The following is a 21,474-nucleotide window of genomic DNA, read 5'->3' on the forward strand; positions in this document are numbered from 1 at the left end:
CTGCTTTTCACATCCCATAATGCCTCATTGGTGTTTCTCACAGAAACAGTTACTTTAGCTGTTCCTGTTTTATTCACACCCCATCTAGCCACACATGCTAGATTTCTTAATTGGAATCTTAGTGACTTCTTACAAAATGATTTAAACTTTTGGTTTTGCTCTTAACATATATTCCCCAAAGCCAATGATTCCATTTATCCATCTCATTTCCACACAACCAGGACAACACCTGTGTATGAACAGTGGGCACCATTCTTGTCCTTTGTAACAAACCGGGTACACCAAGCTCAACTGGCTGCTGAGAAAAGTGACCTGAATGTGGTCTCACATGTGCATCTTCTAAAAATCTGAAAGATGAAAGGCACAGTGAAAAACAGTTATGCTTCAAATGGTGTGTTTGAAAGCAACATTACTTAACTTTTAGCAACAAGTGAGTACCTGTGCAACTTTCTTTTCTTTTCATTATTGATGTCTGCTGATTTAAGTGATGATCTTCCAGGGGAGGAGCTCTTTTTTTGGGAAGGAGGATTGTAACACCTGTATTTTACAAGAAAAGATTGGTGTGATGTTTTTAAGATTTGAGGGGTAAAACACTGCTTCTTTTCCGTGAAGTAAATTGAATGTTTGTCAAGAAGATCCCCAGAGTATATTTTATTAAAAGAGTTTTGAAACATCTTCTTCCTGTTGCAACTACCTAAATGCATGTGAGACTGCAGAAGTGGTGAAGCAGATAACCTGTCTGTACTGGAGTTGTGAGCAGGAGCCTGAGACAAAGCATGCTGAGCAGTTTTTCGGATGGGTTTTCTTGCAGTAGGAGCTGGTATCAGAGTCCTTGAAGTGAGTTGCTGAAAACATACAGAGGGGGGCTGCTCTCTCTTTGTCCTGGAACAGTTGTTCCGACCAGATGTCAAATACAGGTGACAATTTTCCAACAGTGACCGCCTTGCCTGTAAGTTAAAGAACTGACAGAAAAATCACAAAAGCAATTCACTGAACAGTGTCTCCTACAAATTGATTCACACAGGGGGAATTCTAAGACACTTTTCAAACTGTCTCAAGTACTCGAAATGACTTGCTGAATTTTGGGAAGTGTAGTCAAGAGTAAAGCCAATCTGCTACTGTGCTAGAGGTAGTTAACAAGTTCTTTTTTCTAGTTGCTGTTTCCTTCCTTCTCTTTACAAGGTTGAGGTTGCTAATGACAAGTAGTCTTAGGAAATTACAGAAATTCCATTTTGCTTGCCAGGGCCCACAGAGGGAGAACAGGAGACTTTCCTCCTTGGACGTTGTGCACTCTCATCTGTGGAACCGATGTCTCAATGGCGATGTCACAGCCCTTCTTCAATGGCATCTTCTGTTCTCCTTGTATGCCCATGCAGGTGTGAGTGTGACTCCATCTCACGCGTTTGAAGTCAAACAGAACCACTGTTAGCCTCATAAATACTACAGGTGAATTTGTGGCCTATTATTTTGCTATTTATCTCAGTGGGAGCAACATTTTACAAATCAGAATAATGCATATGTTTGAATTGGATGATACTCTTTATAAACAGCATCACTGGTAATCTAGTGATAAACAAACTATAATTCTCAACAAACAGAAAGTTGTACAATCTAAATATAGTCTGCTGAGGAGTTTTTGCCCCAGAGAGACTCTGGACTATGGCAGAATGAAGTGTTTTGCAAGACTCCTCTACTGAGGTGAGGTCCACTGGCCTAAGGTTGTACAGTTTCTGGTATCTGGCAGAATATATAGAATTAGGATTAATTACTTTAGGTTCTTGCTTTTACCTGTAAATGCCATTCTGATATTCAGAGGATACTGTAAAACAATGTAAACTTATTGCATTGTGTTCAGTGGGAATATTAAGAAGATCATTGGGATTTAGTTCTCTTGAAAATATTGTGTACAGAAATCATCCTAGTAAAAATGTCACACACATCAGCAAATTATTTCAATCAATTCACTCAAATTTTTTTGCTGGGCACCCATATAATACTTTGTTAAAAAAGTGTAATTCCGTTTGTGAAAGGAGCAAAGAGAACACGTGTGGGTCTGTGAGTGGCATGTGTACATTCACGCTGTCGGTGCAGGGACACATTTTAGTCATGTACATGTAGTCATGACATGGGTACCTGTCATTACAGGCCACGTAGGGATAGCAGGAGTTAGAGGAGAGGATAAGTGCCAGCTGGCAAAACTGAGAACCAAATATTACCTCTGTTTGTCTAGACTATGAAAAGCCACGCTGAGTAACTCTGCACTTACCTGCTGTGTTACAGGCACTCGCCAGCACTTCAGGGTGCAGCTAACGAAGGGGAAACGGGTCTCGCATGCAGCTCGGTACTACCTGTGTGACAGGTCCTGTGCTGTCAGAGTATCACATACCTTCCGCCGGCTTGGCGAAACACTTCTGGAGTTGAACGGTGAGGCAGGAAGACCGCGTTCAAGATCCTTCTTGTATTTCTCAAGGGCTTGAATTAGCCTGTCTCTTTTCTGCTGGTCCTTGTCTGTACAGGTAAATACATAAACACAACCCTTTCCTGTTTAATCAATGGTCAAGTCATAAAGTATTACTCTTCATTCTCCTTTTTGCCTCTAAAGACTATCCCGTCTCCTCTCAATACCAAGTAGCAGACAGAGAAGACAATCACTGCTTTTTACAGTTGGCACTTGCTGCTTCCATGCTCAGCACACACCTGGATTTGAAATAAACGCAGGCCAGGACTCCACTACGCCCCTCACACAGTGAGTAATGAGCTACTGGAGGGATTAGGGAGTATGGCAACATTTTATTTCTGCCTCCAGCACGCTCTTTGCCCTATCCTAGACAGGAGCCGAGGCAGGTCAAAACAGAAGAAAAGCTGATGCAATCCAATATGGATTCAAGTCTATGTACCAAGAGCTGAGTGACCACAGCCAGGCAACCACAGACCTCTGTGGGCTGTGCAGACTGCAACGGCAAGAAAATGAGTTTTCTGTATCGGTCAGACTCAGGCTGAAATGAGTAAAGTGACACATCTGCTAGCACCTCGTACACCGAAAGGATGGAAACACATTTAGTACTGAAAATATGCAAGTAAGAGTAGGAATATGTATTCTCGTAATAAGTATTACTGTTACATGTCATATTATATATGTTTATATATATTAAATATTATAAAATAATAAGAACATACAGGAATAAGAAAGGCATATGAGGTACCCAAGACCACAGTGGCAGCCTGGATAATCCAAAGCCTTTCACAATTCACCATCTTTTGTCAGAACCTTACTGTTAGCAATGCAAATAAGAATGATGCATGATCCAAATTTTCAGCCCTTTTTACCTGCCATATTCCTTCCAAGTGTAGCTCTGAAAAAAAAGGATATGAACTGTGATGTGGAACAACACCTTTCCCTTTGTAGACGGTGTGTAAAAAATTGCCCAGCAGTTCCAGCTGAAACTAAGTATTCACACACAAAATATCAGCACAGTGGGGTCCACTGAGGTCTTGCGAGCTGCATATAATTCTTTTGAGTTAGAAGTTCAGCTCTTTCGGAATTCCCTTGCCCTGTGGAGTTCCGGCACATGGTAGCAAGTGTCAGTACTGCCAGGCAGGCCAGCAGAGAGATGTGCTGTGCTCTTCTCCTTTGGGTGCAGCTGCAGTGACTCCTCAAACAAGTAATTCTAGATGGCTAGCAAGGCTTCAGGTGGGCTGGTGAAATGTGACTTGCAGCAGTGTGATGTTAGTTTGATTAATGCTGACTTACTCCTGACAAAATGCATGATTGGTTCATGATTAGCCTAGGGCCCCCTTTCGCTGCTATTGTGGCAATGTACTAGAACTTAACGCTCACAATATGCTGCAATTTTTTTGCTAATAAGAAGCAACTCCTCCTCTAAAGTGGTGTAATTGCAGTGTCTCACAAGTGATGTGACAGAATAATGCTTGAAACCTGGCAAAGCAGCACTTACTGAAGATTTTCTTTTGAGGGGGAGATGTGTTGACCTGAATTTAGTATTGCACATTTCTGAATTAGCAGAAGTTAGTATTAAAGTAACATTTAGTTCGGAAAAGGAATAGCTGAGACTATTTTTTTTTTTTTTAAACCCACTTAGATACTGCATTAAATAGTTGGCTCCTGAAGTTTGTGATGGGTCTTGCATGGGGCATACCATCTCTTGATGATTCCCCTGTAAGGTGGCCTCAAGGCTGTAGTCTGGTCACTGAAAAAAATTATTTCACTAACAGCTAAAACTGATATATAGTCTCCCGAGGCGTGTAATCTGGTTTTCCGGCCTTGCATGGACATGAGTTCATAGCATCATCCTATTAAGAAAAACATGTTGACAATGCTAAATCCTATTTGGATGACTGGGAAGCAGGATTATACAACTCACTGGAACAAATAACAAAATGTACTTGCTCAATCGCATTCATGCAGAGATTAATACCTTCCCCTTTTATCTAGGTTTGTACAGTGCCCAATCAAAGTACCCCCCAATTCTGATTAAAAACTTTGCATTCTACAGTCATATGAAAAATAACAGACAAGGCAAGCCTGTAGTGTCTGTGCAACAGTACAACCAGTCAGGATATCTGGCTTCTTTCATGGCAGTGCCAATGGCTTGTGACACCTTGGGAAAAAGTGACATCCGTGCCTCTCTGTTCTTCTGCATGTGGCATCTGTCTGTGTGCAGGTGAGGCAGGACAACAGTGGTCTACCCGAGACATGACTGAGCCTTCACCAAGCCTTGCTAAGAACAAGAAAATAAAATGTTCCGGGTCAAACAGCCACAGGTTTGAAACAGACTCTGTCTAGTATTTCCCTGATATTTTTGCTATATATATGGGTTATGAACATGCCGCATGGCATTAAGCCTATTCAAATAAGTACTATTCCACTGCATTATAGTTTTATGTTTTGAGTAGTTAGCAAAAGCTCCTGGGGCGGAACGTCTCATAGCAGTTCTCCTTCCCCTTTCCTAATAGATGCCAGGTTTCGTTGCCCGGAATGTCGGGTTTTGTATGTGCCTCAGCCACGTGAGGCAGTCTGAGGGTTCCTGTAGCACATCCTGCTTTGCTGACATGTCTGCTAAGGGAATTACTGACCTCATCACCTTTTAGCCCTGCTCTCTCCAGCTTCTCTTTTCTCGCTATTTTTTTCTCATTTTTCCCTGTGCCCCTTCTCACGGATCCAGGGCTGCTGAGTCTTGCCTGCTCCCAGTGCCCACCAGCTGCCAGGAGTGCTTCAGGCTGCTTCCTTTCTGCGCCTCTCCCCTCCTACGCTTCTCTTCCGAAATGACCTTGCCCTGTGGTGACCTGGCGTGCTCCCCAGATGAAGGTGCTAAGTGTGGAAGTCATTCTCAGGGTTTCAGGTCACCTTGCTCGCTTGCCCATGCACTCATAGTTCTGCTTGAAAGGCGCACTGAGCAGCCCTGCCCAGCCACATGCACTGCTCATCGGCAGGAGCTACAAAAGGAGAGCAGCAGCACCTGCCCGTTCTGCCCTTCTCCAAACTCTTTTGAATAACAGCTTTCGATGACCAAGAACAATAAAGAAAATACCATGCAAACTTTGTATCCCAAATGACAGGTGTTTGCATTTTTTCTTTTTCTTTTAGAAAAGGAAAAATTAGACATCCCTTGCCTTCTGATCTCATGTCCTAGCTGAAGTGTTTAAGAACTGTCTGTAGTTTACAGTTAAAACCATAAGTGGCAATAATTAATTGGGGGCAGGGAGGGGGCAAGGTTTCACCTATGGAAGCTTATAATGATTCAGTGTATTGCCTGAATCCTCTCAGGATATGACTATTTTTATTCCCACCACAGCCAGTATCTCTTGACTACCTTCTTGCTGCTTCCCAGGTAATAGAATCATGTGGTATGGCCAGCGCAGCAGCTGTTTAAACAAATTTTTCTGACAGCCTTTCCGTTAAGCTCATTTATTTGCTAATTTATCATCCTTCCTACTGTGGCAGGTGTTACTTTATCAGTGCTATTGTACAATTTTACTGATACTTGTGCTGGTATCTCGTACTTGTGAATGTGACAAAAATACAGAAAATAAAGAGATTTCGTTGAAATCTGGTCCTTTTAAAAACACAGGAAAATTCAGATACTATAGCCCTCACTGTCTTCCTAGCAGTTCTTGTTGCTTGCCAGTTAATAAAACACCTTGTCTTTCCCTTGCTTCTGTGTGAATGGCCCATGTACAAAATGTCTGGACACAAACTTACTCAACAGATTAGAAGCAGTTTAACTGATAATATTGCTCAATCAGAATGAAAAAAAACCAACCCTAAACCACTTTTTGTTTTTTTATCTAATACCTTTCAGTTCTACTTATCTTTATCTCAAATAGTAAAAAGAGTCAGCAATGACCTTAGACTGATTCCACAGCTGCCTTCTGAAACAGAAGGTTATTTTCAGGTCTAAGGCAGAACATTACGGCCCAAGTACGAACATGGGACATAAAGCCGGAACAGGCTTCCCCTAAGTTGTTTACAAGATGTTATAAAACTCAGTGATTACAGCTAGAAATAGAATCCACACCTTGGCTCATGCCTTCATTTTTGGCTTGCAGCGGGAGTTCTGGTTTAGTTCCTACCAAGTGTTTTAAAAGAGTTGGCTGATGTTTAACTCCTGATGACTTTTGAAACAACAAGGAAGTTTCGAAGGACTGCAGGGAAAAAAGAGCAAAAGTGGTAAATGAACTGGTATCAGTCCTGAGCATAACAACTGAACGGCTGTTACAAGACTTAACTGAGTAAATAATGTGAGCAACGCCAATCAAATTTTTTTTTTTTTTTTAATAATCACTGTTCTAACTTGATAAGAAAAAAAAGAGAGATTCTAATTGTGGTTGAGTGAGATAAAAGTGTTGGTTTAAAAGACTTCTTTAAACTCCCTGGCTTTGTTCTGCATGACATTTTGCCTAAGAACCCTGCAGAGTTACAATTGTTTACAAAATGGCTAACTGGCAGGTCTGAAAATGTAATTACAAGTGAGGATGCCTTGCAAGGCAGGTGTTTCTAATGCAAGGATCATTTTTGGTATTATTAAATGATTTCTTTCAGAAAAAACCCATAAAACCATTCCTCATAAAGCTTAAACAACTGCAGCTGGGGACCTTGTAAATAAAAAAAGGCATGGTTTACTGTAACAAAGTGATCTGCATCACTCGGTCAGGTAGATGTAGGCAAGGGGTATACTTTTCAGCATGGAAAACAGACCATCTCTGTTCAGAAAATGCAGGCTCTTACTTAAAGGAGGTGAGTCTTATCTGGGAACCTGTACTGCTGAAAAACATTCATACCTTCTTCTAAACAAACAGCTGTCTGTAATTTCCCACAGCAACAGTGCAGCCAAAACTAGTGTAATATCACTGCCTATAAAGAGTAAAAATCTCAGGTGTAAGTATAGTGAACGTTTACTGCAGTTTCCTTTGACAGGTGGATGGCTGCTGCTGGAATTACATACCCTGCTCTAAAACTTTACTACTCAAAAGCATTTATAAATTGGAAAGGATGCAGAGAAGATCCATAAAAGTGATGAAGTCTGTAAAACACTCTTCATGGTAACAGATTTAAGGAGCTGAATGTGTTTAGTTCCTCAAAAGGATGGTTAAGAAGTAACTTTATTCCAGTTTTAAGCACCTATAGACAGAATGGAAATTAAACAATACATTTTGTCAAGCAAAAATTTACCCAGACTGGACAAATTAATCCTAAAAGGTGTATGTTCTTCATAGCAAGGCAAGTTAGTGTTTGGACCAGTTTAATGAGAAGTAGGATGTAAATAAATAAGGTTTGAACACAACTCTAAACCTTTCCCTTCCCCCAGTGGAGAGAAGACTTAGGGAAAAAATGGGCTGTATTACTGCAGCAGTGTATTCTCACTGTGTTTATGAAATTCAGAGATACATGTCGGTTGTCATGGACCACCTATCAACTTCTCTGAAATTTCATTTTTTCTCAATTTTTGCTGCTATTGTTAACTGATATATTCTCAAATTTTCAGCCAGTGCCACACAAAGGGATACAAGAGCAGTTCCTCGTGATGTTCACATCTATGGGCCAAATGCTCCAGTCTGCACTGGGAATAGTTTGTTTGGTGTAGGACTGCTTATTTTGGCATTTCAGAGCAAACAAGACCATTCCTTCAGCAGAAACCAGTGGTAAGTGAGGCTCATATGTTTAGATTTGATTTCAGATGCTCTTTGCCATGCTAGCTATCATTATGAAAAGCCAATGTTGGCACATTAATCTACAGTGTGTGGGGTTTTTTTAAGCCCCAAGCTCTGGTTCAGCATTATTTGTTTACATAAATATTTAAATACTGCAATACTAACAAGTGAGTGGGTAACGATTTTATAGGGGAAGAAAATCCTCTGAAATGCCATCCATACTCACGAAAAATTGCTAAGCGACACTGCCTGTTGTTGTTTGCCATATTGTTTTCTAATCTCATGCCAAATTCTGCACATTTTGCTAATGTTGAGTGCTCACGCTGACATTAACAGGAATTTCCCCAAGAAAGGAATCAGCTCTCCATAACAAACCACCCAGTCCAGCAATGCTGAACTGCTTGAAAACTCTGGCCATAACCCACATATGCTGTGACTGGTTCTGCCTCTCTAAAGTAATCATGGATATCGATGAAGCTGACAGCACTTGACACAATTCCTTCATAGACCATCAAAATAAAGAAAGCACAGACTCTTTTCTCTTACTCGGGCAAAGACAGGATCTGGCATTTGTTTTACTCACATGGAGTAGCAGTCTAATTTTTTTCATCTTTTAGTGAGTATAAATAATATAGTCAAAAGGTGAAGTTCACAGCTCTGTGACTACTAGCTGATCAACCTCGAAGTATTCACAACTTCTGGCAAAGCAAATAAGACCAAACTGACATGCAAAGCATCTCCCAGTCTTGCAGCCTGTTTCTCGTCTAAAGCACGTTTCAGCACATTTTCTAACACAAAAGGCCAGATCTCCCTCCCTTGTGTCAATACAGATTTACAATGGCATTTTACACGGTGAAAAGATGGTCCAACAGAATGATATGCCCAGCATAATTTCTTTTGATTTTTTAAGATTCTAAAAATCCCTAAAAATTAGTAAAATGTCTTTAGCTAAGCTACAGATTTTTGTCTCTTACCTGAAGCCAAGAGACAGCAGGTGGCAGAATGCTTGATTTGCAACTCTGCTTTATGCCAAGGAGTGATCGAGAACTTTTTCTAGAATTTCTATTACTTTGGCAAACAAAATTTCCTATAGCTAAGTCACTTGTTGTTTGAACTGAATCTATACTTTGTGGTGAAAAGATACTGTTGGTAAGGCCAGAAGTAGAAGTCATAACATCGGTCTGCAGATCACTGACAGGAATGTAAAAGCCTCTAGAGGGATAACATCACTTTTTATATACTGATACTGTACAGAGCTGTTCCAGGAGGAAAGGAATTCTAGAAGTTGGAGTGCAAGAGAAATGTCAAGATGCTTCATCCCTATTTAAATTACTGACTTGCTGACATGTGCTGCTTTCTCATTTTGCAGTGGAGTAGGAATGAAAAGTTAAAAAAGTTAGTGCACAATGGTTATGACAAGGCACCTGCTCTCTGCATCCTCCAGTAGCTCCCACTACCTTCTTCCTCCCCTTTTACAAATGCTCCTTTCAACAGTGCTGATGCTGAAATTGATGGGAAGGATGGTTTTGTGATTAAAGCACTGCGGTAGAACTTAGAAAACTCATTTAATTCCCAGCTCTACAACAGGCTCTGGTGTGATCACAGGTTTGTTAATTAATCTCTGTTGTCTTAATTTCCACCCTGTAACAGAGGATGATAGCACGCGTTTACTTTGTTCTAACTGGTGCATCATTTTGGGCAGATATCTCCAAAAGATGATCTTTAAACTGTGCAGTGGCTACCATAAAGGAGCTCAGGTCCCAAATGGAGCTGCTAGCGTAGTATAGGATTCAAAGTATGAGTTGTTTAATCATTGATAGCTGAATGATGCAGTGTAGTCATACATTCGATATTCCCTTCATTACAGCTCCCTTCTAACGGTGACATTTATTTTTTACAGAATATAAAATTTATTATTAAAAACGACCTCACTAATGCTCCATAAATTTGCAATGATGGAAAATTGATGTTTGCATATATAAACGTATTAATTTCCACTGATTGCTAAATGATCCATTCAAATGCCCAAGATTAGTGACAACTAAGATTCTACATCTGTAAAGATAAAATTATGTTTATATAATTGACTGTATAGATTATTCACACAAACTGTAGATAAAATGCTGCAATTTTGTATGTCTTTGAACTGACTGGAGAAACAATTTTTTTTTTTTTTTCCACAGATGTTACTGTCTTGAAACTTGCAAAGCAACTTCATTTTAAACTGGTTAAAACCTGAATGGAAATTATTATTTTGACCAATGTCTGTCTCATGCAGAGAATTAGAAAGGGAAAAATACAGGTTATAAAAAGACCATTATGTGTCATATCTAAACACTTAAGTACTCTGCTGGTACACAGCAAAATAAAGTTCCTCTTAAAGAAAGCTACCATTCCTTTTGCCAATTACTAAAGCATGTGTTTCTGAACACACTGGTATGTATGCTTGGGTTTCATATTTACAAAAATGAGCCACAGCACATGGAGCAATTATATGATCAACCCTCCACAAAAAGTGGGTGAGAAACAGTCACATGGCTTCAGGTACTTACATAAAATATCACTTGTCATTCCTTTTGGGTAAATGTATATACTGTGCTCCTAGAAGTGCAAGGGAATTGTGCAGAACATACAATGGTGTGAATAGCTCATCTTGCCATTGTAAGTAGTTGACCTTGGCTTGGTAATCAAATCATAGCTCAACACAAAGAGAAGGAATGGCATTGTCCTAAGACTAAGATCATGGAGATCTGAAGGTGTGCCCAGAGAGCCAGATTTACTTTAGGTCTTTCTTCAGGAGATTCTTCAGCTCTGGTAGAGTAAGCCTGAAGCACCTGACCACTTCCTACCACAGCTTCACCGTGCTGCTGTCCTTATTTTGCTGGACTGCTACACAAAACCCTGCTCATGGAAGCAGAGCAGGAACTGCAAAACTACGAGAAAAACAATACATGAGAGCAGGCCTTGGTGGAGCTGCTCTCATTCCTGGAATGGGAGAGTAGGCAGAGAATTAGGGCAGGGTGCCATGGACCACTGCACTTTCCTGGAGTGGTGGACTGAGGCTCTGATGGAGCCAGAGCTGAGCTTTAGAAGGGATTTTCAGAACTGTAGAACCTGCTAACAATTTGGGTGGCTCATTTTCCTGTATGAAGTGTGGTTTACCTTTATGGATTCCCCCGGTTAGGGCTGGTTTTGATTAATCTTTTATTAGTGTTAAGTTTTTCCTAGTTTCCTGCCAGCTCATTGGGACAGCTTCATATGAACATCAGCCAAGGTTTTTGCTCCTCTTACTGAGCTGATCAGCCTCAGGAGATCTGACTCAAACTTGTGCTCTGTGAATCTGGGGCAGAGCATTGTTGTATCATGGAAATAATGGTTGGAAGAGACTCTAGAGCTGACCATGGGAACACTGCCTCATGCTTCCAAGGTCCAAGAATGTATTTCAGCTGCTTATTATTAATTAATTGATAATTATTAATCCCTAATAACTGAAAAATTTAAAGGAATTCCTGGGTGCCAAAGGTAAGTTTAAGTCTCAGGCTCAATGCTGTGTAAATAAATGAGGTATCTGATTTCAAACAAAATTATTTTGAACTTTCTCCTTTGCTGGAATAGAATCAATGCCTCACAATGGATTTTATTTCCCCCAGAACTTTCACATTTCCATTGGAAAAGAAACACTTTTTGATTGCCAAGACACTCTTCTGGTGTGTTCAGCAGCATATCTTATGCTCTTTTGATACTCATTAGATGCTCTTTCTAGCAAAGATGGCTTCTGCTGAGAGTAAGAAATGTAAACATCCTCCCAATCAGACATTTTCCACACTGGGATGGCCAAGAAATCACTGTTTTCACAGTAGTTTCATAAGTCATGCTGCTCTCATGACCCCTAAACCACCTCTGCTTTATTTTATCTCTGCAAGAAAACTGTATGTCCCTTATTTCTAATACCTGATGCATCTCATGGTAATATATCTAGTCCTAAGGCAGGGGACAGATACATGCTTCCACCCTTCGATGAAAGCTGAAAAATGGACTGTGATTCTTATCATGAGAACACCAGAGATGCAGTCTTACTGCTACAACAAAGTCAGCTCCATGTTGAAGAAAAAGGACTGCTCGAGAGGCTTTATGTTAGCTGTTTGTCCCTAACTTTCATCATAAGTCTGTGCAATTTCAACAGCATTTCGAATGTTACTCTGGCAAAAGAGACACAACTATTATTTTACCTTGGTATCTAGTGATAGGACATGTGGGAATGGTTCAAAGCTGCACCAGGAGAGGTTTAGACTGGACATTAGGAAGCATCTATGAATCTATGATTTATTCCTTTACTGAACAGGTGGTCAAACACCGGAACAGGCTTCCTAGAGAGGTGGTCGATGCCTCAAGCTTGTTAGTGTTTAAGAGACATTTGGACAATGCCCTTAATAACATGCTTTAACTTTTGATGAAAGCTGGCACTTGCAATGCTTTATAAGCCATATTTAAAGGTCATTAGAAGAATTTTTTATATGAAAGAAACTCAGCTAATTCAATAACACTCTTACCAGCTGCAGCATTAGTAACTTCACGAAGTCTAAAACAGCAAAAAGCCCAATGAAGCACCAAACTTAAATGAGTACCCTTCTAAACCCTAGAACTGAAGATCCAAGGTATACCTGAAGACATTCAGGAGAAAGTCCTATACACTGCATGTCTCACACTTTGTCTATACAGTTCTTAATCTGAAGCGCAGAAGTACAGACAATTTTTGAAATGGTGCATTTTCAGATTGTCAGAAAAGGTAATTATTTACAGTATTTTACCTGCAATGCATTTATTCTTAAAATTAAACAAAGCATTGCATACAGCTTTCTGTCTTTTCAGAACTAATCTTTGTTGCTGTTCGAGTTTTTCTCTTTATTTTAAAAACTTTGCATATATCTGCATCACTACCTAGTGACCTGAATTTTCTTCTTGCAGCCTGCCATTGAAACGCGTGGTATCCGACACAGATCACACATTTGGTAAGCAAGGTTATACCTATCTAAGTGTAAGGACTGAGAACAAGTAAGAAATTATTCTGCATTAGAATGTGTATCTGTCAACGTTCTGATAAATTTCAAGGTTTTAAAAGCACACCACACTTAGTAACTAGTAATAGCAATAGTGGGAGAGAGTTGTGGGAGAAAATTTTACATGAAAAGAAGAAAATGCTGTAATCTTGTACTAAGCAGAAAATTAGTTTTGTCCTCCTATTATTCTAGTAGGCTGGCAAAACAGCCTTCATTTATTTTGTGTCTTTGAATATGCAAATGATAAACAGAAGCCTATTTTTGTAGGCATAAAGCCATTTTATACTGCTCAAATGATTTGCACATCAACCCCATTAGCAGCAACTGCACCTCCATTGTGGTACTGCCCTACTTACCGCTTCAGAAGATGGAAGTCCTGATGCACCTTTTCATCATGATTTCTAATTTTTGAGTTCAATCGTTTGAGGGACAAAACTTCTTTTGCCAAGACAGATATTTCTGGAGCTAACCTGTCAGAAAAGGACTTATCTGGTACATAGTATCTTTTAGTGAAGATAAATATTAATCGACAAAGGTGATTCGCATTTCCCCAGCAGGCTACTGACAAAAATGGTATTGGGTCCTCAGTTTCTCTGAGAATCTCATGTTACGGCTTCTGTGTGCACCAGGAGCCTTGCACTCAATGTGGGCTTCTGAATTAACAGAAACTCCACACAACAGTACAGTCCCACTGAGCTGTGAGAGAGGAATACCTTCCTAAGAAAGCACTGTAAGAAACACAGATGATGATTCTCTCCGGTACATCATCTAGGAAAACTTGTTATTGTAGCTAACGTAAGTAGCTGAACAAATTTTATGTCCTCTTGATCTCAAGTAGGTGAGTTTCTACTTCTTGTGCGCTTTTGTGTCAGAATCATCTCTCTGTCAAAGTAACATTCTCAGGAAGCTTTCTCTGCCATTTCTTTCTGTTACTACAGCGCTGTTTTCATCAAGCTGAATAATCAAAAATACTAATTTAAGAATTATTATATAAAAGACAGTACTGAAAAAATAAAAACATACTGTTGAGCATGAGGAGTTAAAAAGCAAAGAGAAGAGAATTTTGATTGTGATGTGTTTTGATCCTGAACTTGTTCTTTTGCTCTTCTGTGCTGAAGATCTCACACAATACGTTTTTCTGAATCTTTGTAGACAAGACCTGTTTGTCTTTTTGGCCTGTGTGTATCTCGCTTGAACAACTGCACCTCAGCATTGCGTTGGAACTATGTTTGCTTCCAAGTACCTTATACCCTGCTCAAAGCAATAGATTACTGCAGAGCTCTGATGCATGGTTCCTGCTATGCATGCACTGTGGAAAAACAGAAGCTTTCATTTTCCCAGCTTGTTACATTTTCTTTTAAAATGCAGGGTGCCTGTGCAGAAAGGGTGTGTGCTCCCTTGTACGTAACAGAGAAGTAGCATATGTCTTACAACCTAGTGAATGAAGAAAACGAAACACATTCCAAAGTGAATGCCCTGTTTCCAGGGAAAGGGATGAATGTATTGCTTTTCATCACAATTTCTCCCTTTCCAAAAAAGGAAGGGCCGGGAGAGGCTCTGCCTACACATCGGGTGCTGCGGGCTGCAGCCAAGAGGTGGCGTCAAGGTGCAGTGCTCCATTCTCTTGCTAAAAGCCCACGCGTACCTCAAAACCTGTTCTAACTGTAGTATGCCTGATGCCCAAAGGTACACGAAGCAGTTAAGGAAAAGAAAAAAACAGTGTGAATTAGCAAGGAATTCAAAGGGCCGGTGGTCTGAGTTTAGACTGGAAAACTAAAGCAATTTATGCCTCCAACAACCATGTTGCTTGAAGTGTGTAAATCAGAGTCCCACAGCCTGCAAGGTAGCGTTGCTACCTTGGTTCATACCATGAACCAAGCGCTAGATACAGCTCTTAAGTCAGATTAGATATTAGAAACTAGATACTATTATCTCAACCACAACAATGCATATTTTTGGCACGTATATGCCTCTTCAGAACACCTCCACCATAAAAGAAGACAAGTATTTCCAAACCAAACAAATGGAGCCAGACCTATTTTCAAAACACTATCCCCCCCCCGCCCCCAAACTACTTACATTTAACACTGGTCTGCATACTCTTTGGTGCAGATGAATCAACAGCAGCTGTATTAATAAAAAGAAGGTTCAGTATAGATAGAGATGAAACTGATCATACTAAATTGTTGAATTCCCTGTGGGAATATGATACCAGTCTGCATAATATTAGCATTATTAATAATGCAGATCTACAAACCACCAAATCCTATTGCTTCCCTGGTGATGCATACCTTCTTCCTATTTCCTACTATTATCTTCATTAATGGTCAGCTCCCAAAAGCTAGCATAGCTTACATGTAGTGAAGTTAGTTGGGTTACACCAACTGAGGATTTGACCCCTGGTCTTTATTTGGGTAAAAGCATAAGATAAGCAGCTCGGCAGTTCTGTGGTTGGTTCAGTATCAAACCTTGGTCTGAATTTTGTGGCTTTCACCCATCTTTACTTAGGTATAGAAATAAAAACCAGCACAGTTACATTTATTAACCTTCAATTTAGTTTACAATTTAAGAAAAGCTGTACTAATTTTGTGTTGTCATCTACTGCTGCCCAGGAAGTTTATATTTCAAAGATGAGTAGTACAGCTGCTATCAGCAAGGGGAAACTACAAAGCAATTCAAGTTGCCCCTAGGCTCAAGGTCATCAGTTCTTCATTATCCTTCTAGCAATAGGAGTTATTTGGTTATACAGTTACACAGGCAGTTTTGTACATAGCATTTTCTGTTATTCAGTCATTTGGTTTTCATCATAAAAGGTTAAATCAAGTGAGCTTCAAGGAACCAAGCCCTGTCACGCTACTGCTGCGCAGTCTTCATTAAGTCATGTGTCCATATTGGAGATGGTATAGATGTTAATGGAATATAAGTCTGATTGCATATACCTGCATATAATTGAGGTATATGGGAAAATACTATTTTTGACTGTGCAGGGAAGAGCAACCACCTAGAAGTTCAATATTCCAGTTGCATTTGAAGGACCCTGACTCCATTTCCATCCAAGACATTTTTGTGATTACTGCCAAATGTCACAGCAAATTGGAGGTTGTACAAGTGCTCTGAACAAAGTTTCAGACATGCAGGGTGAGCTACTGTCTGGAGTGAGGCCAAATAGGTTGTATTTAAAATAGCAGCTGTGTTTCAAAAAGATTGAAGAATATTTAGAAGGATATGGGAGAATGGCTTTAGACAACCCCAACCAGATTTTTCAGAGGCACAAAATCCTATCATGTGTAAAGATGTACAGAACATGTAGCAAGTTGGCACTTCAGAGCATCAAGGTATGTACAGAAGAGAACCTTGATATCCTTGTAATATTTCAGGTTTTGATATGTATGCAAAAGTTTAGCTTTACAAGGAAAACCTGTAGGAATGATGAAGCATTATTAAGAAGTAAAATAAATGTTTTAAGATTAAAGGTAAGAACTCTTAACTTCAGATGGTGAAACACCTAAGAATAAGAAATTTTAGCCATTCGGAATTTTGATCAGCAGGTACTGTGAGAAGCTCTTTCCAGCTTGACTGAATTCCACTACGGACAAGCAGGACTGACATTTGAAAAAAAGTAAATTGAAACCTGTTTGGGAACAAAGCACTCGGCTCCTTTTAGGCCAAGAATATCTTCTGTATATTTTCTTCTGAGCTTTAAGAATGTAATAGACAAAAAGACTGCAAAACATCTTTGTTTTCCGCCTTTTACTTTTTGATCTTCGCTCCCTCATTTAGGCTTCACCAGTTAAGAAACAAATTCAATTATATATGGCAGTCTTTGCTGCTTTCAGTCAGTCCTGAAGCTTCTGTATATTTATGAGCAATGCACTAGGATGTGAATTCTACAGTCCTTAGAACTCACTGTTTCTGTGACATTAGCCATGCAAAAGCAAAAGTCACTTAAGTACAAAAGTGTACAGCAGCAGTCCAGCCTCCAGCTCCTAATATGAATGGGGGCGTCACGAACCAGTGGAGGTCATGAAACTTCTAAATAGTGGTTCTGACACCATGAGAAAAAGATGCACTAGATTTGAGCTAGATAGTTTAAGATAAAGCACTTGACACTGCAAACTGATGAAAGGATTGGTCTCCTGGCAAAAAAGGCAGCAGCAATCTCATCTATTGTTCAACAGCTATTTGTTATTATAAAGCTCACTGCACGTTATCAGCAAATTGTTTGGTTAGAAAGCCTTAGGAGCTCAAGGACCGCAAGTCTTGCAGTAACCTAACTACAGCGATGACCATTCAACTCTAGTTGCTTTCATCAGCACCTGAAGCACCAGGAAGCTTACACAGCTCCAGACAACTGACAGAGGACATTTTTTTAATTCTAAATTCTCTTTCTAACAGTTTGCAGCTATTTACCAGGGGACAACATTTGAAGAGCCCTCTCAAATATGACTGCATGCTAATGGAATTTCCTTCTAGGTTATTTAGGACTGATGTTGTAACTTTCTGAACATCAAAAGCTGTCACCTCACTGTTACTCTTCAGTGGTTTCTCCCAATTAAACAAATACCTGCCCTAGTTCTCATTTTACCTTTCCTTTTAGTCAACTACCTAATACTTCTAAAGAGAAACCATTACTAAAATAACACAGGAAAATTAAATACTATTTCCCTTCCTAACATGAACTTGTCATTTTGTGGAACCATGTAACCCTGTAGACTTTACGCCTCTCAACAGTTAGGACGGTTTGTCCCAAGATGAGATTACAGTTCCAATTGAGTGTTCTACATATCTCCTCTTTTAGGGCACAATGTTATGCCTCACTTTTAAATCCTCCTATACCTGTTGAGTTAGTGATAGGGAGAGAGAGGAAAGAAAGGGGAAGAAATTCAGCAGCCAGCCAAAACTAAGGGCAACCAACATACCCCTGACTATGATTTCATCTTTTAGCTAGGTTGTACACACCTTTGGCAGACATCAGTTTCTTGTAATGAGCAGCCATGTGATCTTGAATGATGTACTGGTGGGAGAGCTTGCAGGAAGGTCCAGGAGAAAAGGCTGCAAAAGGGGAAAATCTTAGTTCATTCAACAGAGCAAGCAATGTCTCAGGCAATAAAAGCTTTGAAAACATTTTAATATTTATCCTCTCCTCTCTGTAATAAAACCAAGTCAATATTCATTCATTTATTTCAAAAAATAAGGGTAACACAAAATATAACATGAAAAAGTGGTAAATTATTCCTATTTTGCCTGATTTTGAAAACATGAGAATTATGGCTTGCAATATGTATGAGTCTTGGATATCATAGAACTCTGGAGAATAACAGAGGATTTCACTGTTCAATATCTGATATAATGAAAAGCATTTACATTTTGAAAGATTTAATACTAGAAAGTAGGACAAAGTACTGTAAAAAACTGCATATGAATACCTTACCTCTCGGTGACACCAGGCCTAACTCTAGCACTCTGTAGTGCAAAAAATGGGCTGGATCCACACAAAGACAGAAGTAGGGCCAGAAAAGGAGCCAGAACATGAAACATGTTATGCACCGACTGACCATGACACTCCCCTGAATCTCTAACCCACAAGGCTTCTCAAATTAGGAAGAATTTGTATCTGACTTAAGTTCATCATCCCAGGAAAAAAGTCAAGAAGCAGACAAGCATTTACTTGTTTTAAATTTTAACCTGGTAGTGCAGTTAAGATAGAGCATTGTCTTTCAACCTTTTTCTGAACAAAAATATTATTTCTGGATTCCTTCTCAAGTCATCAGACAGAATCTGTAGATGGAAAATTGCTAGTAAATAGTATTAAAAAGTAAGCAGAATACTGGAAAGCAGAAATCTAACATGCCTTTGGCCTTCCATCTGCAGACACAGAACAGCCCTTACAATGAGATAATCAGCCCATCCAACCTACTCAGATTTGGCTTTCTGGCACAATGAAGTAAATGACTGTTTCATCGTTCACGTCCCCAATGTGCTATTTCAGTTAATAACTTAGTTTCACAGTTGTTATTGTATTTTGTAAAAATAGGAGACACTGGGCTGAGAGTCTGGGAATCAATCCTTCTAACCTCAGTTTGGCTGCTTTCTTGCTGTGTTGCTTTTTCTTGTCTAAATCTCCTGCCTACCAAGTGAGACAGGGCTACAAACTGTTTTTCACTGCCAAGGGGGTTTGACTACATTCAATTTATTGTGTCATCTTTTGAACAAGCACCATAGGAAAGATCTGGACAGAACACCTAATGCTGTATTTGTTGCTTCATTTAGTATTGTTTACTGATGTGCTCCTGCAGGTGACAAAAAGCCTGCCAGAAGGGCACTGGTGTAAAGACCTGCTTTCAACAGCCTGTCCAGGAGCAGCATCACATCACATCATGACCAGCCGCAGAAAGGTAGTGGTGTTACCTCACCTCCAGGACCATCCATTGTGATTGTTCATTGAACATGTAAGGACAGCCCGGGTGCTTACATCACGACACAAACAGGCACAGAGACACCAACAGACATAATGACTCTGTTTTCTACAAAGCAATGGAGAACTTGCTGTAAAATTATCACCAAACTGCACTTATCTCTTGTCTCAATGAAATTTAGCAGAAGTAGTACAGGTGCCACAATGGAATCTGATACTTGAAGCAGACAAATAGAAAGCTCACACAATTTCTAATCATGAGCATTTACCATATGTCCAATGTCAACCAGGAAAACCACTCCTGGGTCTCAGTACCGTACTAAAGAAATCAGATAGTTAAAATCAGTACTATTCTGTTTCAAAGCTTTTATGTGTTTGAGACCAGTAGTAATTCACTTCCAAAACTTCAAAAACTTAATCTTTTTCATTAATCTTGCCAATTGTGCTGTAACCTCCTGCTGGCAAAAGCAACTGGAACAAGCTCTTCAGTAATATTCAGCACCACTCGTAGCTGGTGTAAAGTGGGGCAGCTCTACTGAGTTCAAGGAATAGCAATGCCCTAAATCACAGCAGCTAGAGGCTCTTGCCACTAAGGAAAAGAAAATAGTATTTTGGGAAATGCCCCAAATCTTTCTCTGATTGGCTGTGACAGCCCGATTTCAATATATGCAGTGAAAAAGACAGCATGACAGAACAATGTGATAATCCAAAGAATCTCTGAGGATTAAAAAGGGATGGAAAATCCATTTATAAAAAGAACATTCTTCTCAAAATTAATTACCACCCCAAATTTGAAATGCTGAAGATATACAAGGCACTAGTAGTTTAATCTAATTTTTTGTCTTTCATAAAATCTAACTCTATCATGTGTCCAGAAAATTACGAACATTGTGCAATAAGCAGCATTGTGGTTATTCCTATGTAAGGAAAAAAAAAGCAAATTATTTTCTTTGCCAAAGACTTTCTGTTGAACTTTGGCAAGTCATTTTTTCTTTCTCTGTCTCAAGCTCTCTGAAAGAAGGACATGAAAAAACACATCTATTTCTCAACGAAGATGTTTTAAGACTAAAAACAATAAAATGGGGAGATTTAGGGGGTGCCTATCTAAGTATTTCCCATCCCTAGAGAGGGTCATCTTATATGACCTCACTGGAAAGTTCACACTTTTTAACAGATTTTTCTTTTGTTTACTTTTACATCTTCGAATAACTTCAAATTGAGGGAAATGTTAAATAGAAATCTTTCGGGAATTTTAAGTTGCCCTGTTACGAGGCTCTGTTGATGGGCCAAACACACATCAGGTCAAATTGAAACAGTTCCTTTGTGGGCTGCAAAGGCAGACAGAGTTCTCAAGCTCATGTCTGAACAGAATCAAACCCCTGTACTTTCTGCTGTCTTATATAGATCTCATTTACCTGCAACATTTAGCAAATCGCTTTATCCAAGTTTTCAACATTTCAGAGTTTCAAAATTTTCTGTGTATGAGCACAGATCTACCTGCAGAAAGTTGCCTGCTTTTGAGTCTAAATTCTGAGTACTTTTGTGCTCTCAAGACATTTACATCTTGCTTCTTTGTGTGAGGATAGATCTCCAGGAAACACAGATCCAAGAATGAGCAATAAAGAACAGTGACAACTCTCTCAACACTGACTCTTTTTATTTCCTATTTTGTAATGACTTTCCTAGTAATTTATTGTAGTCCTGAATGTGTAGTTGTATGATGACTAATTTACCTAGTTTCCACTGATTGAATTGCATGAGATTACTTCTGCAAATCATGTCTGGAGAATAGATCATGTCCAGAGGTATAATGTCATATCATAAATCCAGTCA

The 21,474-nt window shown here is 39.5% G+C and overlaps 1 long non-coding RNA gene across 2 annotated transcripts; it reads left to right on the forward strand.

The window, feature by feature from the left end:
- Positions 1-225: 225 nt before the first annotated feature.
- Positions 226-21,262, forward strand: LOC114012559 (uncharacterized). Of its 2 annotated transcripts, XR_008749310.1 has the most exons (8): positions 226-430; positions 1,244-1,446; positions 2,281-2,516; positions 2,603-2,746; positions 4,683-4,782; positions 8,004-8,160; positions 13,135-13,178; positions 19,523-21,262. It is a non-coding gene; the product is annotated as an uncharacterized LOC114012559 (long non-coding RNA). The 2 variants fall into 2 exon arrangements; XR_008749309.1 differs by lacking the exons at positions 13,135-13,178; positions 19,523-21,262 and adding an exon at positions 10,353-10,562.
- The last annotated feature ends 212 nt before the right edge of the window (positions 21,263-21,474 follow it).

This window comes from Falco peregrinus, chromosome 11 (genome assembly GCF_023634155.1).
Source record: "Falco peregrinus isolate bFalPer1 chromosome 11, bFalPer1.pri, whole genome shotgun sequence".
NCBI lineage: Eukaryota > Metazoa > Chordata > Aves > Falconiformes > Falconidae > Falco > Falco peregrinus.